We start from the raw sequence: 6,000 nt of genomic DNA on the forward strand, positions 1-6,000 counted from the left end.
ACAGGAGTCAATACTGTGACACAAGGATTTTGAGAAAAGTTTATTGTGAAGTTGAACAGCAAGGAGACAGGAGGGAAGCTCAAGTCTCTCTCCCCAGTCTGAGATTTAGAGTTTTATAGGATGGAAACAAAGGGAGATAGGGACAGTGATGGATTTTCAGGTTGGCATATCCTGATCAGTTGTTATAGAATTGACCATATATGGTAAAAATATGCCTGTGCATCAGACCTTCCTTGTTGAGGGACTCCTTGCATTTCATTAGTGACAATCCTACTAAAAGCAGGATTTCATTTGCTTCCAATGTCTTTTATTCCTATAATTTTGGTTCCAAGGAGGGTTATTTTTGTTCCTATAGTCCCAGAGATCATCAAGAAGCTATATTTCAGTGCATACTTCAGTTTCTAACCTGTGACTAAGTTTGACTGCCTGTAAAACAAGCTAAGGAAAAAATTTTAGTTATGAGAGAGGAAGAAATCTTAATAAGCAGGTTCTGGCCTAAGTCTTGATTTTTTTAAAGTTACAACTCCTGGCTATCTCACCCATGATTACAAAATGGAAGTAAATTTTGACTTGGAAAAATTTACTTAGTTAAATGCCTCAATCAATACATTATAAAAAGTTTCAAATAACTGTGGGTAAAGATAAGAAAAAAGAGTAACTGAGTTGGTAAAAGACTATCAAAAGATCTATGAAGAAGTATGATCACTAAAATGCTTTGTTGAGGGAATTCTTACTCCCTATTAAATAGGTTCATATATTGGTGGTCAAAAGTTTATAGGCTTATTCATTTGTATTAAAATATCTTAGAAAATGTTGAAAGACAAATAATGAAAATATATCTGAGAAATTTGTGGCAAAGAGATATTGACAAAGGTCAGAACGCGGACTAGGGATAAAGGAATTAAAGCTGCTGGCCTGTGATCTATTTCTCTTTGATTACCACAGGAACATTCTTTGCAAAAGATAAAAGGCAGGTGCCCCAGTGTAATCGCCTTGTAAACATGCTGATACTGACTTCCTTAGGTTAAAGATGTTTGCTAGCAGGAGTGTTCTTATCTATAGAATGCTCTTAGCAGGATTGTCCCTAAAATGGATGGATTTATAAGGCCTGGTACCTGAGGAAATGTTACATAAACCCTATCTGGGTTTAAAGAGGAGATGTTTCATAACCTAAATACCCCCCACTATATAAGGTCAACTACAAACCTCATTTAAAGACCTCATCTGGCGAAGCGGATGTAACCCAAAGGATAGGGCATCCACCTACCACATGGGAGGTCCAAGCTTCAAACCCAGGGCCTCCTGAGCTGTGTGATGATTCTGGGTGCCGCTGACAAGAATACAAGTGGGTACAGAAGAACACACAGCAAATGGACACAGAGAGCAGACAACTGGGGACGAGTGGAGGGCACAGCAGGGAACTGGAGAAAAATGAATAAAAAATAAATCTTAAAAAAAAAAGACCCTGTGTGTTACTTGGTGTTACAGAGGATGTCCAAAGCTGAAAGGAAGATTCGAGGTAGTCACACAGGCTGTACAAGGCCTCTCCCAGTTTCACCTGAAACTTTATAACCTCAAAATTATCAGTAAAGCTTGATGCTGGGTAAACTCCCTAATTCATGTAATTCTAATTTGACAATCCAGTACTTTGTTAGCTCATGAAGCCTGATATTAATATCTAAGAAGGAAGATGGGGATAAGATCGTTTATATATATTTGCCTATATTTAAAAATGGAAGTATGAACTATAATTTTTAATGGTTATCTACAGGGGAGGAAGATAATGAGTTAGAGGAAACTAGAATGGAAGCCAGACTTATTTGAGTATTCTTTGACTTAAAGAATTTAATCTGGAACCTTGCAAATATTTTAAATTATTTAAAATTTTAAAATTGCTCTAAAAATTAAAAGAGAAATGAAACCAATGAGCCCAGTTCTGTATTGAATTTGGTGGTTTTATACACAAACAGAACTATTTTCAAGTGTCTTTAAAACATAATCTAGCTATATATACTTGGTTGGATATACTCTAAGTTCAAAAAAAAATTGCAAATATATACTCTTTAAACTCTTTTCAGTAATCACATTGTTGGTGATAGTGTGTTAAATTATTTTGAGTCTATTGTGTGTATATTGCAAGTAAAGCAAGAGAAAAATTATGCTGAAATCATTGAAAATCAGTATTTTGGGCCATATAGAAAGGAAACAGATGTAAGATGAATGAGGTTAAATAGAAAGTATCAAAATGAAATCACGATAGGTTTTCTCTTTAAAAGGCTTTAAAAAAACGCTCAACCCATTAACAGTCTTACTAACACTAACTTACACTAACAAACTTAGAGTAAAAATAGTTGTCTCTAAATATCATTTGCCACTAAGGCAAACAAAGATTTACTAGAGAAATGACTAGCTCTTTGTCTACAGTAAGCAATGTGTAAGATGAACCTGGAATATCTTACCTTAGCAAAAAATAGGATATAAATCATTAAAGACAAAGCCAACTTAAAGAGGATCCCATGGGCCATGGGCATCAATAAGAAAAATACAATAGATATATAAAAATCAAATATTTTTAAAACTATTAATTCATAATGAGCTTAAAAAAATCTCAGTGGTCCTCTTTGGAGTTTGAGAACCAATTATTCTGAAAACTGCTAAATAAAAAGAATCAAACATGTTTTCTGCCTTTCCTATAAAATCAGTGCTTTATCATATCCAAATAGTTGAATGAGGAAAATTTTTATTTACAAAATTATTCCAGTAAAGAAATATAGACATAATGACCAAATTGGAATACCAATATTTTACAATTCCCAATGAATTCAAGGATGTAGGCTCCTAACATCACAAAAAAAGGAAAGAAGCATATATTATGTGCCTCTTTGTAGAAAAACACAAATATTCTTACCAAAAATTGAACTTGAATGTGACCAAGCTTCTAGATCTAATTTACAGGAAATGTAGGGGACAGATGAACATATGAAAGCATGGTGATGCAGTTATCAAAATAGAGACTGCAAAAAACTCTACAGACCAAAGGTTTCTAAAACATGAGGCCAATATCTAGAATGGCACTGGATTCTGTGGTTTATATTTATGAAATATGTAACAAACAAAGTCATTTTATATACATGAAAGAAAGTTATTTTGTACTTGTACACAGTCATTTTTTATATATGGATTAAGATAACCCACAAGATGGGAAGTAAATAAGCATGAACAGAGCCAGAGATCTGATGACACAATGAAATCATCAGTCTCTAGATCAAACTCTTCCAGAAGTCTACCATATCTCCTTTATAGTTTAAACAGGTTTGAGTTGAGTTTACTCTTACTTGTAGCCAAAACTTCTTAACTGATAGATTAAAGAAGGAGCTATATACTGTGAAAAAGGGTCTTCTTCCAATGAATCTATTTAAAATTTGAGAGTCTATATATGCAATTCATCTCTCTATATATAATCTACTTTATTCTTAATTTATAAAGTCAAATGTAAGAGTAAAGGAAAAAAGCCAGATTTCTCACTTCCCTAGCCTTAAAGCTGCTTTAGATACACTTGAGTAGTGAGCTACCCCTCCAAATCTTCTCCAGTTACTAGCATATTAGTGAATTATCCAAAAGATAATATTACAAACAAAAGTGTTTAAAGTTTGTTTTCTGCAAACAATATAAATTTGTGACAAGATACAAAAAGGTAAAATTGAAACAATATTTACTTGATTCATTCTGATATTTTCAATTCTATGCAATTAATTGCCGGTTCTAATATACAGATCTCAATAATGGATTTGTAATCCAGTTTGAAAATCACTGATAAAGATGACTCTACTTCATTATTTTTGAAGTAAGATACTCCCCTTAAGAGAAAAAAAGGATAGTCATTGTTGCAAAAAGTAAAATATTAAGGCCAGGGAAGCAGAACCATTCACAATTTTTAGGTTTTCTGCACAAGTTGACGACTATAAGGAGATAATTTAGAATAAATTACAGCTAAATTCAGCAGTATCTGATACATAGAATAAAAGGCTATTATAGTTATTGCGAGTTATTCAGTGGTGTGAAGTCTGGATGCCAAGGTTTCCACATCTTCTGAAGTTTGTCTTTTGATCTTTGAAAACACCCAAGTTAATAAAAGCATTTACTAATGATGCAGCCTGTGTTCTCTTCCTCTATAATAGTCTTCTACATTATGATTCATTACCTAATCATGATAAATCCTAAGAGACAGCACTGATATTGCTCACCAGGGCACCACCAAAGTACACTTACTGCAATGACAATTTACACTTGTGACTTTGCTGCCATATATGGTACCATGGGGAAAAAGTGAATGTGTCTCCCTTAGCAAGTGGCTTATGAATAGGGTCGCTTGAATGCTTGTTTTCTCTGTGGGAGTATCACATAAGAGTGAAGAGTTTGTGAACTTTTTTCCCTCATGATATTTTTTTTTCTTTATTTTTAAAGATGCTTTAGATTACATAGATGTTACATCAAAAATATAGAGGATTGCCATGTATCTTCTCCCTTCCCCCTCCCCCACTTTTCCCCATTAACAACATCTTTCATTAGTGTGGTACCTTTGTTACAATGGATAAACACATACTGAAGTATTGCTACTAATCATAGTCTGTAGTTTACATTATGGTTTACACTTTGCACTGCACGATTTCATAGGTTTTGACAAAATGTATAATGGCCTGTTTCTGTCATTGCAATGTCATGTAGAACAATTCCAATGTACCAAAAATGACTCATGTTAAACCTATTCTTCCCTCTCTCTTCCCTGTTTAATAGATAAAGTGCTAATTATGGGTTCAAATAAAAGGGGCAGAAGAACCATGTCTAGGAAAATTATAAATGAATCTAACTCTGATACTTTGGGGAGATAAGTTATCATATATTGCAAGGTAAGGCCCACTGACAGGGTGCTTATTTCCTGGGGGCGTTTGCCTTACCTACAGTGTCTAGATGTCTTTTGAGGTCTCAGGGGCACCCCTGCTTGAGGCACTGTTTACTATGGAAGTCAGCGAGATGCTTCTGAGACGTGCATTGGCGTAACTTCTGGAACAACCACCTGACTCACTGTGAAATCCCTTAGCGATAAAAACTCATTCGTATTTAATATTTCCCCCCTTTTGGTCAAGGTCTTTTTCCAAATGCATTGCTAGTTGGTGCTTGGTAATGATCCTTCAGTTACAGGAAGGCTTATCCCTGGGAGTCATGTCCTATGCCAGGGGAGGTTCTGGAGGGGTAGGTATTGAGAGTATATGCTGAGTTTGGCTTAGAGAAAAGCTACATTTGAGCAACAGGAGGCTTTCAGGAGGTAACTCTTAGGCAATATTTATTCCTAGGCTATGTTTCAATTTCACAAGTACAAGCATCAATATCAAGGGCCTGGCATATTGGTCTGTTCTCCTTTGCTACACTGTCCATGTACTCTAAAGATTCTTGCCACTTTACTAGAGAATGTAGCAGGACTTCCAAGGATGGGAATTCAATTTTCTGTTGGTTATTGTGTGGGTCTCCACCCACTGAGACAATACCTCAAGACCACATGAACACATTAATATTCTATAGAGCATGCCCTGGGTACAACCCTCTCCACATATCCCCCCACCACTGACATCCTGTACCAGTAATCCTCCCCTGCCACAGTTGCAACCATTTTGTAATCTAAAACCTCTTCAAAATCAAAGCCAAAAAATAATGAAATAAAATAATATAATTTTTTTGCATTGTACCTCTTATCACCATAAGATCTGTTATCTTTTACGTATATTGGCAATTTTTCTGTATGTTCCTCCATTTTCTTATTTTTTTTCTACTTTATTTTCCAAGAAGCTTTAGCTTACAATAAAGTCACACAGAAAATATAGGGGATTCCTATATACCTCCTCTACCATCCTCCCCCATAATAATATCTTACATGAGTATGATATATTTGTTGCAATGGATGAACAAATATCAAGGCATTGCCACTAACCATGGTGAATGGTTAAC

The sequence above is a fragment of the Dasypus novemcinctus genome, chromosome 1, assembly GCF_030445035.2.
Source record: "Dasypus novemcinctus isolate mDasNov1 chromosome 1, mDasNov1.1.hap2, whole genome shotgun sequence".
Lineage (NCBI taxonomy): Eukaryota > Metazoa > Chordata > Mammalia > Cingulata > Dasypodidae > Dasypus > Dasypus novemcinctus.